The sequence below is a fragment of the Leopardus geoffroyi genome, chromosome X (genome assembly GCF_018350155.1).
Source record: "Leopardus geoffroyi isolate Oge1 chromosome X, O.geoffroyi_Oge1_pat1.0, whole genome shotgun sequence".
NCBI classification, from domain to species: Eukaryota; Metazoa; Chordata; class Mammalia; order Carnivora; family Felidae; genus Leopardus; species Leopardus geoffroyi.
In genome coordinates, this window is record NC_059343.1 from 109,592,124 (window position 1) to 109,612,046 (window position 19,923).

Below are 19,923 nucleotides of genomic sequence, written 5' to 3' on the forward strand. Positions count from 1 at the left end.
ACTTCTGAGACACCTACTCTTGTCTGGCATTTCTCTTTTCCAGAGTTTGGTTTCTATTTGATAACGTTTCCTACATCTGCTCTTTACTCAGTATTGTATCTCTAGCATTTTCTCAAGCTATCAATTTTGGGGGGATGGTATCAGGGGGCAAAAGAAAATGATTATACTTAAGGGCTTGAAGAAGAGCAAACCTAGGCAATAGGCCCAGTTATTATCTCACTTCCCGAGTTTCCCAGGGTCTGCAAGTATTAGGCCTGTGTGTTGAGTTGGAGGTAGCCATTTGGTGGAGCTCTACGGGTAAAGTCCAGATAGTTCTCAAGCCTGAATACCAGACAATACCTACTAGGAGTGACACATACTTAAATTACTATAAATTCCAAATGGGACACATGATTTTGTCTAATGGTGTCATCGTGTATCATTGGGAAACAAGCATTTTCTATGCCATTAAATGGCCTTAAGACAATTTCCTATGACTTTATTGTGTATGTTTGTCACTATTTTTTGCTTAAGGATTATTAGTCTTATGGTATTTCCTCATTAGTAACTGAGACACAGAACTTATTTGTACTTTTGCACAAAGTCTTTAGTACCACCTTATATCATTTCATCAATATATCAATGTATATTTTTGAGTGCTTGAATTTTCTTGAATTTTATTCTAGAACAGATTTAAAAAATTATAATAAAAAATATATGGTATATGGACCATCAGTGAGAAGAAATAATTACTTTCAAAATGTCTTTGCCATTTATTATCATCCTTTCCTTATGCACATATAATATGTACTTTTTTTGTTTTAACATCAGACGGGTAATGTGCTGATGTCAGAGCAAGGTTTAAGGTGGCACATGTCACACAACGGCATGAACACCCAATCATCATGCTTATGAACTACAAAAGGATCTGTACTTTTATAAAATACTGTTTAAATTCCCCAGTACAATAATTGCTAAAACAAGTGTTCTTTATTATGCCTGAATGTTTTTCAAATATCATTAATAATTCTTTGGAATACTGACATGTTTAAAAATATTGCCATTTTTTAAAATGGAGGTAAAATTCATGCATTATACCATTTTAGTGGGTATAATTCAATGCATTTATTACATTCACAATGCTGAGCAAGTATTATCTCTATCTCCTTCCAAATCATTTTCATTACCCTGAAAGGAACCCAAGACCCATTAAATAGTCTTTTTCCATTCCCTTTTCTGCTCAGCCCCTGGCAAACACTAATCTGCTTATTGCCTCTCCAAAATTACCTACTCTGGTTATTTCATATAAATGGAATTGTACCATATGTGCCTTTTTGTGGCTTTCCTTTTTTCCTTAGCATAATGTTTTCAAGATCCATGTAGTAACATCTTCAATACTTCATTTCTTTTTATGGCAGAATAATATCTATTACATGTGTGTGTCACATTGCTTGAGTCCACATTTTGGCTGTCGTGAATAGGCTGCTATGAACATGTGTATACATGTACTTGTTTTCAATTATTTTGGGTATATACCTAGGAGTGGAATTGCTGGGTCATATGGTAATTCTTTTTTTTTTTTTTTTTTTTTATTTAGCCTTTCTGCTTTACTTGTCTGTCACACATTTAGCAATATCCCTGGGTGAGTGACCTATGACTAAGGATCATCTTAAAATTAGGCTTTTTTTTTTTTTTTTTATTTGGCTTGCATTGTTTGGAACTAGACTCAGATTTAATTAAATATTTACTTTAATTTGGTTTATTGCAGTTTGTAAACTCTAAAAGAACTCCAAATAGTCTTTTATTTTCATAGTTAACCTGAAATTCTTATTATCTTCAAATGAAAGGATCTTGCCTTCGGACACAAAGTTGTGATAGTAAAATTTTTGAAAGAATTTTGTGGCCTATGGTAATTCTGTTTAAATTTAAGCACTGCCAAACTTTTTCCATAGCTGCTGCACATTTTGCATTCCCTTGACCACTGTATGAGGGTTCCAATTTCTCCACATCCTCACCAATACTTGTAAGTTTTTTTATTGTTATTATTGTAGCCATTCTACTAGCCATGAAGTGGTATCACTTGGTGGTTTTAATTTAATTACATTTCTATCTTGAGTATGTTCATGCATCTTTTCATGTGCTTGTTGGCCATTCATCTATCTTCTTTGGAAAAATGTATACTCAAGTCCTTTACCTGTTCTTTTTAATTGAGTTATTTGTCTTTTTGTTAAGCTGTAAAAGTTCCTTTTAGAACTTTGTCAAATAAATGATTTACTAATATTTTTCCCATACTGCACATAGTCTTTTTACTGTCTTCGTGGTGTCTTTTGATGCACAAGTTTTTTTAATTTTGATGAAGTTCATTTATTTTTTATTTTGTTGCCTGTGTTTCTGGTGGCATATCTATGAAACCATTATCAATTCATGGTCATAAAGATTTGTTGTTATATTTTCCTCTAAAGTTTTATACTTTCACTTTTTACTTTTAGAACTTTCACCCATGTAGAGTTAATGTCTGCATATGGTGTGAAGGAGGGGTCTAAATAATTCTTCTCTATATGGACATCCAGTTGTCTCAGCACCATTTGTTAGAGACTGTTCTTTGCCCATTGAATGACCTTGACACCTTTGTTGAAAATCAATGACCATAGTGTATGGGGTTGTTCTGTGCTCTAAATCTTTTTATTGATCCATGTGTCTATTTTTCATGTTTTATTTAAGTAATCTCTACACCCCACGTGGGGCTTGAACTCACAACCCTGAGATCAACAGTCAAATGCTCTTCTGACTGAGCCAGCCAGGTACTCTCATGTGTCCATTCTTATTTGAGTACCACACTGCTTTCATTACAGTAGCTTTGTAATAATTTTTGAAATATGGAAGGGCCACCTCCAGCTTGGTTTTTCCATAATCAAGATTGTTTTGGCTACAGAAGTTTTATGCAATTCCATACACATTTTCTGCAAAACCAGCTGCTGGGATAATGATAGACATTATATTGAACCTATAGATCTCTTTGGGTGGTACTGCCGCCTTAACAACATTTAATCTTCCAACCTATAAACAAAGGATATGTATTTAGGCCATCTTTAATTCCTTTGGCAATTTTTAATGTACAAGTTTTTCATCTCTTTAGTCAAATATTGTCCTAAGTATATTATTCATTCTGATGTTACTGTGAACAGAATTTTCTTAATTTCATTTTCAGATTGTTCCTTGCTAGTATATACAAAAACATTGATTTCTGCGAGTTGCTTTTCTGTCCTGTAGTACTTGCTGAATTCATTAATTAGTACCTATATTACTTTTGTGGATTTCTTAGGATTTTCTTTACATATAGTTAGTTATTGTGAACAGAGATAATTTTACTTCTTCCTTTCTAATTTGTATTTCTTGTGGATATTCTGCCTAATTTTCTTGGACACACCTTCTAGTACAATGTTCAACAGAATTGGCAACAGTGGGCATTCTTAACTTGTTCCTGATCTTAGAAGTAAAGTCTTTCACTATTTTCGTCTTCTATCTCTGAGGATACTATCAGCTGTGGGTTTTTCACAAATGTCCCTTATCATGTAGAGGAAATTCCCTTCTACTTCTAGCTTGTTGAGTGTTTTCAGTTGCTTTTGTGGAAGGATACAGAACTCAAGTTTCCAATTCCACCATTTTCATTGATGTCACATTTGCCACCTGGTTTTATACTTCTAGAAACAATAACACTTCTTTATAATACACCTGCTATAAGAGCCATTTGTCAAGTGAATGAAACAAGAGCACAGGTAATGCCACCTCCAACAGACAAGGACTTTTAAAATGTAGATTAATCTTCGATTCTTTTCACTGCTTTGGTGCTCATCTGTTTATGCCCATCTGCTCCAGTAGAAAAACAACTAAACCTTCTTTGTCATGACTGGTTGGTTCAACTCCTAGATCTTCCTAGTTCCAAGCAGTGGGTCTCCAACGAATTGGGTGCACCTGAAAGCTTCAGTGTCAACAGTGGCTCCAGCCAACTAGTAGGCCTCACAAAGAAAGCTGTAACAACTTAGGGTGTTTTGAAACTATTTCCTCACGATGGCAGTAGTGCTCCAGATATGCCCACAAGCCTTGTCCTGGTGCCCTCTTCTCCCGCCCATTGAGTCTTAAAAAACGCCAAAGAGAAAGAGACAAAGACACCAAAAAGCATGGCAGCCTTGCGTTTTGCCCCATCAAGGGACTGCTCACACCACTGCACTTGCTTTTCATTTCTATCTAAAATAAAACTACTCACCTTCATCAGGCATCTTGTTTTTCAGGTATTAAATTTCCACTGAAACTAGTCTATTGTGCATCAGCTTTTCTTCATTCAATGTTACTTGTCTTTTCACATGGCATCAGATCATCTTCCTCAAGTGATAAATGGATCCAGGCAGAAAAGGAGGAAGAAACTACCTGAAGACTGTAGACCAACCCCAGCTGCCAATTCACAAACCCAAGCAGTCTCTGACTGGCTTTGTACCCAGGCAACCACGGAGCCCTCCATTTTCTAGTCTCATGTTGAATATAGTGACAAGTGTTTGGAAGAGTTATCGAGGAAAGCCCAGATAGTTCACATCACTGTACACGATACACTGCTCCACATGGCATGATACCTGTACTTACATGTGCATAAATTTCAGTCATAAGTTATGCAGGGTTTTGTCTCACAGCTTCATCATTTAACATTAGAACACAGCACTTTCTTGTGTCATCAAGCATTCTTCAAATTCTTCATGCGACAGCTTCCTGAAAACTCTCTTAGAATTCATAAATATTTGAAGGATAAATAGAAATCCTTTATCACACATCTCACTTTCCTGGGGCAACCAACATTAGCAACTTGATAGATACATACATACAAATATCATATATGATTGCTCACAAAAGTTGACACCATTTAACTAACTAGTTAAAGGCTCATCAATACACTCCCCTATTTGCTCAAAGGAGTGTTCAAACACACAAACACACACATACATGGACAATCACATCAGATCTTTCTTCAATTCCATCTGGTCACACTACAGGTAAAATTCAGTGCATGGATATTTCACACAATATTAGGTAATGGGAAATTTCCAATGGCATAAACTATTCATGAGATAACTGATAGTGCTTTCTTATTAAATCTCAAAACATTTCTTTACTGTTGCTGAAATCCTAAATATAAACTCTAGCAAAGAAATGCAAAATTGAACAATTATAAAAAGGTAAGCGAGGAATATTCCCTATCACAGAGGCTCAATAACTATTTTTATTTAATTTTTTAATTTAAATTCAAGTTAGTTAATATACAGTGTAGTATTGGTTTCAGGAGTAGAATTTAGTGATTCACCACTTACATATAACACCCAGTGCTCATCCCAACAAGTGCCCTCCTTAATGCCCATCACCCGTTTAGTCCATCCCCACACCCCCTTCCCCTCCAGCAACCTTCAGTTTGCTCTCTGTATTTAAGAGTCTCTTATGGTTTGCCTCCCTGTTTTTATTTTATTTTTCCTTAACTATTTGTATTTACTGAATTCTGATTGTCTACTTGTATTTATGTAGGGGTTGCAGCAGGTGTGTATGTGCGTGAAAATTTTATTTCTTACAGATTTCAGAAAACATCATTTATGTGAAATTTCCTTGTGGTTTAAGATTCTTCCTTCTCTCATTTCTCTTAGATCTTACATAGAGAAGCTACTTAAATGTCATTAAATATACTTTAGAGGATTGGATTTTATGTTAAGTAATGCATTTAGTCTCCTTGACTATAAAAAACAAAATATTTAAACATTCCATCATGTAGATAGTGCAGTGTGTCTTTATACAAAATATAAGATTACAATGAATATTATCAAAAACTAAGCCTTGTTTGTCAACATTTTAAGCCTTCACTATATACATGTAAAACTTGTACACCCCCAAAAAATTACTTTAAAAAAGAAGACGCTTTTAGTTGTTTTGTTCAAATTTTTAAGCATATATCCAAATGGGAATATTGGCTTTCTAGAATACATAAATCTGTGCATGTTTGGCTTAAATTTTTCACATATGTTAGCAGTAGGATAAAACACAATTTGTTTTACCATTTCTCTTACCTGGTGTGAGAAAACTTATGTTTTGATCCTTAAAGTCCAACATCTTGCTTTTCTCCCTAATAACAGGAAATGTCTCTATCAGGACAAAGACAATGGAATTCAGTCTTCATGAAGGCTGAAGAGAATACCTGATAGAGCTCAGACGAATTGATCCATAAACAACCAGAATGATGGGCTCATTGAGCCTTCCCTGCCCCCCCCCCCCAACACACACACACACTATCCTTGCTTACAAAGGACATGTCAACAAAATTCCTTGGCTCTACCACTTGGACTTGGATAAGTGTGATTGCCTTAGGCTTGCAACCACTGCCAGGCACATGGTTTTATTAAAGACAGTCAGCAAGATATGAACACAAGAGTATTGAACCTAAAGAATTCCACAAGGAAAAGAAACTACATTTTTAGCTTTAGATATAGGATGTTATCTCCATACATAAAGCTGTACTTTTATGTATTTAATAAAGTAGTTATGTCAACTACTCCATAGGACACAGCACAACTCATCTGGTCTATACTTTATGGGTGAAATAGAAGGGTAGAGGTCATTTCTCTCACTCACAAAAATGAGGCAAGTTTCCCCAAAGAATCTCCAAGGAACTTATCGCAGCCAATGGCAAAAATGTCTACACACCATCAGTGAACTCAACCACAACCATGCTACAAGACAGCTAGGCACAGGTGAGGATATAACAAAAACTAGTTTGTTTGTTTATTTTGAGAGAGAGAGAGAGAGTATGAGTGGGAGAGCAGAGAGAGAGAGAGAGAGAGGGAGAGAGAATCTCAAGCAGGTTCCATGCTGTCAGCACAGAGCACTTGAGGCAGGGCTTGAACTCAAGAATAGTGAGATCATGACCTGAGATGAAATCAAGAGGCCGACACTTAACCAACTGAGTCACCCAGGCACTCCACAAACACTAGTTTTCTTCAGTACTGATAGAAGCCTGTCTTTCAAAGTGGAATGTGTGCCTGGACCATCAGAGTCCAGGAAAGTCCATACCTAAAACATATCTTGAACCACTGGAATGTCACAGCAGAGCACCAGACCAACGTTATTTCCTTTCTTTAAGAATTCAGATACTGACATAATAGAGAGTAAGAATACAAGGAGAGAGGCACATATGAAATTTTAGCCACCCTTCTCAATTTTACAATTATGAGGATGAGGTATCTGGAGGTCTCCATACCAAAAGGGTGGATAACTTATAAGGTCACTGAGGAATTCATCAGGAACTATGTACGAAGCTGGCACAGAGAAGAACACTAATATGAGGTGAAGAATGGTTTCCTCAGGCCTAAATAATGCCATCCTCCTCAGGGGAATACCAAACAAAAATCACCACCTCTCTGCTCTCCTTGCAAGAGCTGACATGCCATCAGAGTCCTGTCGGGAGAAAGGAATTAACCCTGGACCTCACTCACAATTAGCCTGCAGAGCCACGGGAACTGCTAGCTGGTGGGCTCTGAGAATCCCTCAAGGCCTCCCATTACACTTCTGGTTTTCATCCACTCGAGCAACTCCAGTCTCCTAGAAGATGCTCTGCCCCACACTGGCATGTCAGTGTCCCCCCACTGCTTCTATACAGGCCCATCTTGCTCCAGACAAGTCTTACACTACACCTCTGGTGTGCCTCAGCTCCATCAATGACATTGACTACATATGGTACCTGGCAGTGGCCTGTGCACTGTGCTCTGTCACTGCTGTCATAATGAGCCCGGGCCTACAACACCAGGCTAGCCAGTCTAAACCCCCAAAGTGCATATTCTCAAGACATGCCCCCAAGGCCTGCACGCGGCTGAAGTCCCAGCCCACACAGTTAGGCAACCGAGTCAAGCCCCGCCTCCATACTTCCTGTGCTTGGACTTCCTGGTGGCCGCTGGCAGGGTGCTGGCCTCTAAACCTAGCCGATGCTACACCAAGACCCTGACTTGGTCCCCCTCTCCTGCCAGGCCACAGAGAAAAAAGGTAGGGAGGCCAGGCTTGGGTCCAGAACCCGTCCAGCCTTCCACTGGCCTGAAATCCCTCAGTGGCGAGGTCATGCAGGGAGGAACCGTTCAGGGCTTGGGATTGATCAAACTATTTCCGCAGGATGGCAGTATTGTCTCAGAAAAGCCAAATAACCCCGCTTGGAGACGTTGTCCTCCCGCCCTTTCGAGTTTGAAAAAACACCGTGGAGCCGCAAAGACACCAGAAAATATGGCTGCCTTGTATTTTGCTCAGTTTGAGGAAACCTGCTCAGAAACAGCATCTTAGCGTTTTGCTTTCAGTTTCCATTAGATATCAAACTGACTTCTGAGACACCTACCATCATTGGGTATCTTCTCTTTTCCAGATTTCAATTTCAAATTGAAAGAATTTGTGGAATAATATATGTAATTTATGAGGCATTATACATATATTTTAATAAATACATTGATTATATCATATATTTCCATATTGTATACTGTACATCATATATACTATATACTATGCTATATGTTACTTATAATATGTAGTGTATACTATATACTGTATATGTGTAATATATATGTACTATAATATATGCCATTATGTTATGTTTTATATATACTATATACTATGCTATGTATTATATATAATATGTAATATATGATAGTATAACATATATACCGTTATGCTATATATAATACATACTATTATATACTATATATTATATACACTATAGTATGTAATAACTATGTTACATATATAATACATAATATCTAATATGTAAATGTAACTATATATGTAAAATATAGTACATTATATATATGTGTGTATATGTTTTTCTCTGGAAAACACTTATACAGTGACTTTTCCAGTATTTCTTATGTTATTGACTTATGGTTTCATTCTACTGTAGTCAGAGAAGACACTTTATACGATTTTAATCTTTTTAAATTTTTTGAGATTTGTATTCTGGTCTAACATTCCATCTATCCTGGAGAATACTCCATGTGTACTTAGAAATATTCACATTCTCTAGTTCCATAATTATCTTCAGCCTAGTTGTTTTATCCCTTATTTAAAGTGTGTATTAAAGTCCATCTAGTCTGTAGAACTCTTATTTTTCCTCTTGGTTTGGTTCAGTTCTCGGTTCATATATTTTGGGACACTTGTGAAGTGCAGATGTTTATAATTGTTCCATCTTGATATACTGAAACTTTACCAATACATAATGTCCTTCTTTGCCTCTTGAAGGAATTGTTGTTTAAATGTGTATAATATCAGGCATTATCTCTATTTTCATAGAATATGTTTATTCATCATTTTATTCTTAACCTACGTGCAAACTAGATGTAAAGGGAGTCTCTTTTAGACACCAAATAATTGGATCATATTTTCTTAAATCCATTCTCCCAATCTCTGTCTTTGAATTGCAGATTTTAATCTATTTACATTTAAAGTTAATACTGGTGAGAAAAGACTACTGCCATTTTGCTATTTTTTCTCTATAGGTCTTATAAATATTTGTTCTCAATTCCTCAGTTAGTACCTTCTTTTGTGATTGATTTTTTCCAGTGTGGCATTTCTGTTCCTTTCTCATTTCCTTTGCTGTATATTTTAAATGTTTTCCTTAATGGTTATCCTGGGGAATACAATTAATATCTTAACAGTATAACCATCATTTTGATTAAATAACAGTTTTTATACTACACAAAACTGCTCATTTACAGTTTCAACAACTTTTATCTTATTTTCACAAATTACATCAAGCATTATGTGCCAAATGAATTACCGTTTCTGTACTTGCCTTTTAAATCATATAGAAAACAAATGGAGTTACAAAACAAAATACAATACTTCTGGCATTTATATGTATCTATGTAGCTACCTTTATCCTTGCTCTTTATTTTTTCATATGGCTTTGAGTTACTGTCTAGAGTCTTCATTTCAACTTGGAGGATTCCCTTCTGCATTTCTGGCATGGGAAGTGTTCTAGTAACAAACTCCATTTGTTTTTCTTTTTTAGGAATGTGTTAGTTTCACCGTGGTTTTTGAAAGTTTGTCTTGCTGGATATGAAATCCTTGGTTGACAGGTTTTTTTCTTTTAGAATTTAAATATGTTCTCTCAATGTCTTGGCTTCCATGATTTCTGAAGAAACCAACTATTAATCTTACTGAGGATGCCTTGTATATGTTGAGACTGTCTTGATGCTTTCAAGATTCTCAATTCATCTGTGACTTTTGCCAGGTTGATTATACTGTGGATCATCTTTGCTATCTCACAGAGTTTGTTGAGCTTCTTGGATGTGTACATTGGCCATTATTTCTTCAACTATTCTTTCTTCTTTGTTATCTCTCTGCCTTAAATTTTGCCCAGTTTTAAGAAGCTCACACTATTGTTCTTCTGCTTTTGGTTCCCAACTGAAATCAGAACTGAGGCTTAAACTACCCATCCTCATCAGGCATCTTCTTTTGCAAGAACTCAATTTTGAATTGTCCTAGTTCTGTTCTTCTTCATATCAGCCTTACATTTCATGCACTTCCCTATGTTATCAAGTAGTAGAGGGCAAGTCTCAAGGAGTTAGGCTTAAAAGGAATAAAAAAAATTCTGAAAACTCAAGGGAAGGATTAGGGCATTTCTGGGCAACAACAACAATTGCTAACAATTATTGAGAACTTACAATGTGCCAGTGAATATTCTAAGGATCTTGATAAAGATTCTTATATTGATTCTTTGCAGCAACCTTCTAGGTAAGTAATATGATTCTTACCAGTTAATAAATAAGGAAAGGTAGCAGGAAAAGTATAAATACCTTATTCAAGGTCACAAACCCAATAACAGTTAGAGACAAATTTTAAAATCAGATGAGCCAGACGCCAGAGTTTACATTATTAAGCACTGGAGAGGCAAGCTGTAACCCCACTTCTGAGGCACTGAGGCAGTCGCCCAACTTTTCCTGATTTTCTTGCATTCTCTAAGCCTCACATGCAGGGAAACTCAGGTAACAAATTCAGTTCTATCTCAAATTCTTGGTATACAAAAACAATAGGGAGAAATAAATCAGACTTGGTTGACTTTCCAATCATTAGTCCACCATTCTACCATCTGTTGCTTTTCACTGGAAGCCTTAAAACTTTGTAAAGTCCCCCTAAATTGATTTTATTTTAGGGAAGCAACCCAAGGGAGAAATTCCCAGAAAATTCACACCTATACTCAGCCACCTATAGATCCAAAAACTCCTTTGGCTCAGAAGATGATAAATTGGAATTGGGAGTGGAGAGGAATGCGGCCACATTCACATACCAATGTTTTAAGAGTCAGAAAAATACTGACATTGTTTATTTGAACATATGGATGTGTGTGTGTTGATATTATTTCTATATTTTTCAGTATGCTATTGAAGAGCATAATTTGACACCACAAAATATGCCTCATTGGCATAAGGATTATTTTTTTATTTTTTTAAAGGGCAGACAAGAGAGAAACTCTAAAAACCAAGTTGAAGTTACACTTTTGTAAGAGACATTTAATTTATAAGGAAAAATCACCATTTGTAAGGGTGTCTTTGTTGCTGTACCAGTAAAAGGGGTATAATTCAATCTCTAAAAACTCTTACTAATGGACAAGACAAAGCCTTAAATCTGCATTAACAACCATACCCTTGTTTACTGTGCTTTTCCTGTACACCTTAACTGACTCCCTACTCCCAACACCTTTTGTCTTTAGCTGAAAGTGGTATTTAAGGTGATGACTTTGGCCATTTCAGGGAGTTACTCAATATTCCAGGGTCTCTGCTACATATACAGGTGGTATATATGTTATTAAACTTTTTTCTCCTGTTACTCTTTCTTTTTTATGGCAGGGGTGTCTCAGCTACAAACCTAGAAGGGATGAGGGAAAAATTTTTTTCCTCCCTTATACTATTATGATATTGGCTATTTACCAATCATTTCCATTACTCCTCCTGGATTCTGTTAAGATCAGTGATATTTGATCAAGACATGAAGCCAAACCCACATATCTGATTAAATAAATACCTCAACCTATCTTTGAAATCCTACCAGAACCCTGTATGACACTATAATAATACAACCAGATTATGCAGTCAGTATAGGTCAGCCGTTTGACACATAGGTAAGTGCAGAAAAATGATGAGTGAATAAAGAAAAGGAAACTAAGTGAACAAGAAAAAATTCCAACATATATTTTTATCCAACTTATATTTAAAGAAAAAATACACACAGATTACAGTGATTTTTTAGGTCACTTTGTGTGCACTTATCAGAATTCCATATTAACTAAATATTATGTACAAAAAAGGTATTTCGTAAATAGAAAAACAGCTTTTGTTCATATTTTTAAATCATGCTTTTTGATAACAAAAGTATACTGTAAAAATACTCATAAAATACAAAAAAGAAAAAAGAATGAAATGAAAAATATATGCAAGAAAATAAACAATTATTATAAACATGTATGTACATATGTATGTAATGTAAATTTAAATGCATCAAGATATTTTGACAAATATAACACATGGTTAGGAACATGTAAAGATGTGGTCAGTGTTTGCCTCAAGACTGTGGAATTATAAAAAGGGTGAACAGGAGCACCTGGGTAGCTTAACTGGTTAAGCGTCCAACTAACTCTTGGTTGCAACTCAGGTCATGATCTCACAGGTAGTGTGTTTGAGCCCTGTGACTGTTTGGAGCCTGCTTTGGATTCTGTCTCCCTCTCTTTGCCCCTCCCTCACACGCACGTGCACTCGTGCTCTCTCACAAATAAATAAAACATTAAGATAAATAAATAAATAGGGCTAACATTCCTCTTACTTCTCACATAAAGTCAGTTCACAGCAAGCAATTAAGTTTACAGCAAGTCCAACTTGGAGAATAAACTATGTAATCACTTAAGTAGAGTATATAATTTACACTCTACTTAATTATCCAATTCCTTATTAAAAATGCACCATTTCTATTTTTTACAGTTTTTTTTTTATTTTGAGAGAGAGAGAGAGAGAGAGAGAGAGAGAGAGAGAGAGAGGGCACAAGTGGGGGAGGGGCAGAGAGAGAATCCCATGCAGGCTTCACATTGTGAGCACAGAGCCCAATGCAAGGCTCCATCCTGGAACCTTGAGATCATGACCTGAGCAAAAATCAAGACTTGGATGCTCCACCAACTGAGCCACCCAGGCACCTTATTTTTTAAGGCACCATTTCTAATTGAAGTATAGTTGACATATAATATTGTATTAGCTTCATGTGTACATAGTGATTTGAAAAATTATATATGTAACAAAATGCTCACTGTGATATGCATAGTTAGCATATGTTACATACAAAATAATTACATTATTGACTATATTCCCTTTGCTGTACTTTTCATTCTTGAGGTGTTTTTTTTAATAACTGGAAGTATGTACCTCTTAATCCTCTTCACCTATTTCACCTAACCCCCCAACCTTCTCCCAAATGGCATATACCAGTGTGTTCTATGTATTTATAAGTATATTTCAGTTTTCACTTGTTTGTTCATTTGTTGTTTTGTTCTTAATGTGTTTTGGATATCAGCCCCTCATCAGATATATCATTTGCAAATATATTCCCCCATTTAGTTGGTTGCCTTTTTATTTTGTTGATGGTTTCCTTCACTGCACCAGAGCTTTTTAGTTTGGTGTAGTCCCAATTGTTTATTTTTGCTTGAGGAAACAGATCCAAGAAAATATTGCTAAGGTGGATGTCCAAGAGATTACTGCTTATGTTTTCTTTTAGTAATTTTATGGTTTCAGGTCTTCCACATAGGTCTTTAGTCCTTTTTGAGTTTATTTTTGTGTCTGGTGTAAGAAAGTGGCCCAGTTTCATTCTTTTGCGTGTACCTGTCCAGTTTTCCCAACACCATTTATTGAAGTGACTGTATTTTACCCTTTGTATATTCTTGCCTCCTTTGTCATAGATTAATTGACCATATGATCATGGGATTATTTCTACGTTCTCTATTCTGTTCCATTCATCTATATGTTTATTACTCTGACAGTAGCATAGTATTTTAATTACTATAGCTTTGTAATATAATTTGAAATCTGGGATTGTGATACCTCCAGCTTTGTTCTTCTTTCAAAATAGCTTTGGCTTTTCAGGGTTTTTGAGGCTCCATACAAATGTTAGGATTATTTGTTCTAGTTCTGTGCTAAATACCATTGGTATTTTAATAGAGATCACATTGTATATGTAGATTACTGAGTACTCTGGACATTTTAACAATATTAATTCTTCAATCTATGAACATGGTATATCTTTCCATTTATTTGTGTCATTTTCAATTTCTTTCATCAATGTCTTATATTTTTCAGACTACAGGTCTTTTACTTCTTTGTTTAAATTCATTTTAAGGTATTTTAATCTTTTTGATGCAATTGTAAATGGATTTTCTTAATTTCTCTTTCTGTTACCTTGCTATTCATGTATAGAAACCCAACAATTTCCATATATTAATTTTTTATCCTGAAAATTTACTGAATTCATTTATTAGTTGAAATATTTTTTGGCAGAGTCTTTAGGGTTTTCTATGCATAGCATCATGTCATCTACAAATCGTAACAGTTTTATTTTACTTCTTCCTTATCAATCTGGGTGCCTTTTATTTCTTTTTCTTGTCTCATTGCTGCAGCTTGAACTTCCAGTACTATGCTGAATAAAAGTGGTAAGAGTGGACATTCTTGTCTTGTTCCTGATCTTAGAGGAAATTCATCTTTTCACCACTGAGTATGATGTTAGCTGTGAGGTTGCTGTATATCTCCTTTATTATGTTGAAGTACGTTCCTTCTAAATCCACTTTGTTTTTTTTTTATCATGAATAGATGTTTAATTTTGTTAAATGCTTTTTCTGCATTTGAAATGATCATATAACTTATATCCTTCGTTTTGTTAATGTGGTATATCACATTTTTTGATTTGCAGATATTGAACCATCACTGCATTCCTGGAATGAATCCCACTTGATCATGGTGAATGATCCTTTTAATTATTGTTGAATTCAGGTGGCAAATATTTTGTTAAAATTGTTTACATCTGGGTCACCTGGGTGGCTAAAGTCAGTTAAGCATTGGACTTCAGTTCAGGTCATGATCTCGTGGTTCACGAGTTCGAGCCCTGCATTGGGCTCTGTGCTGACAACTCAGAGCCTGGAGCCTGCTTCAGATTCTGTGTCTCTTTCTCTGCCCCTCCTCTGCTTGTATTGTCTCTCTCTCAAAAATAAATAAAACATTAAAAAAAAATTTACATCTATGTTCATCAGGGATGTTGGCCTGTGACGTTCTTTTTTTGTAATGTCTCTGGTTTCCTTATCAGGGTAATGCTGCCTCATAGAATGAATTTGGGGGGCACCTGGGTGGCTCAATCAGTTAAGCATCTGACTCTTGATTTCGGCGGTCATGATCTTGCAGTTTGTGAGTTAAAGACCCTGCATTAGGCTCTGTGCTGACAGTGCATTCAAGCCTAAAAAGTTTCTGCTGAAAAATCATCTGATAGTCTTATGGCAGGGTGGGGGTGGGGGTCCCTTGTATATAACTAACTGCTTTTCTCTTGCTGTTTTTCAGATTGTCTGTATTCAATTTTTGACATTTTACTTCTTGTCTTGGTGTAGACCTCCTTGGTTCATCTTTTTGGGGCTCTTTGAGCTTTCCAGACCTGGATGTCTGTTTCTTTCCCCTAATTATGCAAATTTTCAGCTATTATTTATTCAAATAAGTCTTCCACCTCTTCCTCGCTTTTCTCCTTCTGGGACCTCTTATAATGCTAATGTTAGTACACCTGATGTTGTCCCAGAGGTCCCTTAACATAGCCTATCCTCCTTTCTTGTACTCTTTTTCTTTTTCTTTTTTCTTTTTTACTGTTCTGTTTGGGTGTTTTCCACACTGTTGTTCTTGTGCATCCTCTAATCCGCTGTTGATTTCTTCTAATGTATTTTGTATTTCAGTTATTTTATTCTTCAACTCTGATTCTTTTTTGTATCTCTTTGTATCTTTGTATAATTTCTCACTGAGTTCATTCTTGTCATTTCTAGTGAGCATCTTTATGACCATTACTTTGAACTCTTTGTCAGGTAGATTGCTTATCTCTGTTTCATTTAGCTTTTTTTCTCAAGTTTTGTCTTGTTCTTTTGTTTGGAGCATATTCCTGTCTTCTCATTTTGTTTGACCTGTGTTTACGAACCAACTACTTCTCCAGTCTTGAAGGAGTTGCCTTGTAGTAATGACCATGTATACGGCATGTGCCTGGCAATTAAGCGGTCTGGCTGGAGCTGTGGCACGTGTGGGGTTGGGGGTCCTGGGGCACTTGGCACAGGCTAGGAACCCCCAGGATGCTATGTGCCAGGGCCACCCTGGCAGGACAGCTGGAGCTAAAGCAGGTCCAGGCCAGGGTGCTCCATGTGAGGAGTGCCCTGGCAGGATGGCTTGAGCTGGGTGCGTTTCAATTTCAAACAGAAACCAAAAGCAAAAGTGCAGCACTGTGAGCAGTTTCCCCAAATTGGATTTGATACAAGGCAGCCATGTTTGAGGTGCCTTTGTCTGTAGGCGGCATTTTTTTTCAGACTTGATGGGCGGGAGAAGAGAACCTGGGGGCAGGGCTGGTTGGCTCTTCTGGAGCCATACTGCCATCACGAGGAAGTAGTTTTATGAAAGCCAAAGCTGTTATTGTGAATTTCTGTTGAGATCTAGCAGTTGAGAAATGCCTGGCTAATTCAAAGGCTGGATCAATTGTGACCAACCTGGACATCCTTTACTTGAACTCTTAGGCTTTCCAGAAGCTCTGGACAAAGGAAGAATGTTGGTGGAAAAGCTGCTGAGGGGCAAGGACTGTGGCAGGGCCTTAATTTCCTCCCACTATGGGCAGAACTAAAGGAAACCACTAAGAGCATTTGTCTCTGGGCATTTGTCTCCGTCCCTGCCACTTAGAAAATGAGGCAGCTGGGCTGGCACAAGGTGCCCCTGTACTCTGGAGCCTGGGCCCTCTGTAGAGGATCAGAGTTGGGATTGGGGATAAGAATCTCATTCCATGTGACATCTAATAGCAGCCAGTCTGCAACCTGGAATTCTCAGGGACACACAGTGCCCTGCTCCCACTGCCTGAAGCAAGGACGGCCATTCCAAGCCAATAAACTCCAGAGTATCAGTAGGAGTGAACTGATTACCTCCAGTTCATATTAGTGTCAGTACACAACCAGATGCAAACCAAGAATGGAGAAGAAGGTCTAGAGGCATTTTCTGAACCCAGGAAGTAATGGCTTTGCAGCTTTTTTCTAGGACTCAGCATAATGGTCTACCCACTTAGAGAGACCTCATCTCAGTTCTCACAGAGGGCAGAAATGGTTCCTTTCACAGTTGTTTTTCCCCTAAGGAAGATGAGACCCTTGAAGATTGTGACCTAACCATTTATTCTGGTCAACAAATATTATTCTGTGTCTGCTTCTTAGCCTTTTACTGATGAAGATTCCTTATAAACTTGACTAGATATCCTCCTCTGGGAGTGGCCACATCAGGACCCCTGAACCCTTGCTTCTTTTAGTGCCACTCATTCTTCTGTATCCGAGATGATCTCAGCATTCAGCCCTTAGAGAAAGCTTGAGCAATCCAAAGAAACAAGCAAAGGTATCTTGATTTTCTTTCTTCTGCTGTTTTCCGAATCTATTTCATTTGAATGTTTACATGTCTCCTATGGATATGTGTCATTTTTGAAAGGAGGAGTCTTTGGACAAAGGGCACATTCATGTAAAAGGTTAACTGGGGCACATAAATTACCCTCCAACAAATTAAACTGAGTGACAATGCTTTTCACACATAGGAGTTCGCCTGTTTCTACAAATGATCACATAAACTGGGCAATATTGATGGCTTCATTTTCAGCAGTTTGATCAGGATATACTGGTGGGAAGGGGGCTGAGGAAGGAGATACTTGAGAACTTCCTAAATTGTAACGTACTTGGGTATTGGTGAATTTCGAGAACCTACACCAACAGACTTCTGTTCCATGGCATATTTTTTTCCCCTGGGAAGTTCATGCCCCATTCTTTTCCCCTTTCCTGCTAGATTATTTTCCTTTGGCTTTTAATTTTAAAACAATTGATCCGTGAGATTATTTCCCCCCTGAACTCTGATACTGCTACTGCTGCCAAATGGGGCCAAGGCCCCAGACTGTGCTTTGTCCCAGACTGTCTACCTCACACCTAAAGGGCAGGGAAAGGAGGCAAAAGATCTTAAGTCCTACATCTAGTTGTGAATCGCTTCCTCTAATCCCAGAGACACTGGATGGAAACCAAAGCTCCGCCCCATAACTTCCGGTGCTTGTACTTCCTGGTAGCTGCCTGTTCAGTCTTGGTGCCTTACTAGCCACTTCTTATCACACCTTTGTCCACATATCCTGGAAGGCCTCGGAAATGAAGGTAAGGTTACAATGCTTGGAGGCAGGGGATGCTCAAATTCCCCACAGGTACAATATCCTTCAACTTGTGGGTCTTCCTGGAAGCAAATATCCATGACTTCGGAATTCACCAAACGATTTCCTCATGATGGCAGTAGTGCTCCAGAAATGTCAACCAGCCTTGCACCCCAGGCCCTCTTCTCCCTCCCACCCCATCTGAAAAAGTGCTGATAAAAGACAAAGGTACCAGGAAGCAGAACCTGGCTTCTATACTGCTCAGTTTGAGGACACTTGTTCATACTACTGTGGTTAGCTTTCCATTTCCATGTAAAATCAAATTTAAGCCTAAACTGCTCATCTTCATCAGATGTATTCTTTTTTGTCGGGCGTTATCTTTCCACCAGATCTTGACTTCAGAGTTCAGCTCTTCTTCACTCATTAGTTCTCTAGCATTTTCCAAATTATCAAGTTGTCTTCTAGGGACAAGTCTCAGGGTATTAGGACTAAATGGAAGAAAATGCTGAAAGTTCCAGGCCTAGAGGAGGACTTCTCTAGTCACCACATCTTAAGGTCCCTAGCTTCCCAGGGAATCTCTGTATTTTTAGGACACACTAGTCCTTCTATGTTTAGTGGAAAACTATTGTTTGGCTCAGCTCCTGAGATTTTTTAAGGCCTATGTAACTATTCATTGATTTGTGACACATCCTACATGTGGTAACAAATGTACCTTTACATTTATTTTTTAATAAAAAAATGTATGTATTGATGAGTTTTCCCAGGTTTCTATCACTTCTATAGCAGGAGCTAATGTCTGCTCCTCCATCTTAGAATAAATAAAAGATTGTCTGTTCCTAGTGAATCTTGGGAACATAATACTAGACTTTTTAAGATTTCAACTGCATTCATGTCTACATTTTGAATTTTCATATTGTTTCCAATGTCTGCTTTTCAAACAGAACTACGATTTATTTTATATACATATTTAATGTGTTGCATAATATGTGTTTAGTAATGCAATTTCATACACATTGGCATATTTATTTAATAATTAATTCTGTCAACAGAAAAGTATTTTTAATTGATGGATATATTTGTCTATGTATGGATTTTTTTTAATGCATTGGATCATACTGAATCTAATTTTGCCCTATATCTTTAACACATTCATTATTTTACATGAATCTATACCCTTATAAAATTTCCAATTTATTAATTTTTTACTGAGAATAGGTTTATTTCCCCACATTTATAAAGGTAATACCAGCCACTCCAAAATATTCAAAACTAAAGACATCATTCAATTAATCATCATAATTAGTCAATTGTCATAATTCTACTTTTCACACATAATAATTAGAATTTTATTTATTTATTTATTTATTTTTTAATTTTTTTTTCAACATTTATTTTTTTTGGGACAGAGAAAGACAGAGCATGAACAGGGGAGGGGCAGAGAGAGAGGGAGACACAGAATTGGAAACAGGCTCC

The 19,923-nt window shown here is 36.9% G+C and overlaps 1 non-coding gene across 1 annotated transcript; it reads right to left on the reverse strand.

The window, feature by feature from the left end:
• Positions 1-804: 804 nt before the first annotated feature.
• LOC123595567 lies at positions 805-907 on the reverse strand. Its single transcript, XR_006711255.1, has one exon. It is a non-coding gene; the product is annotated as a small nucleolar RNA U13 (small nucleolar RNA).
• Positions 908-19,923: the final 19,016 nt, after the last annotated feature.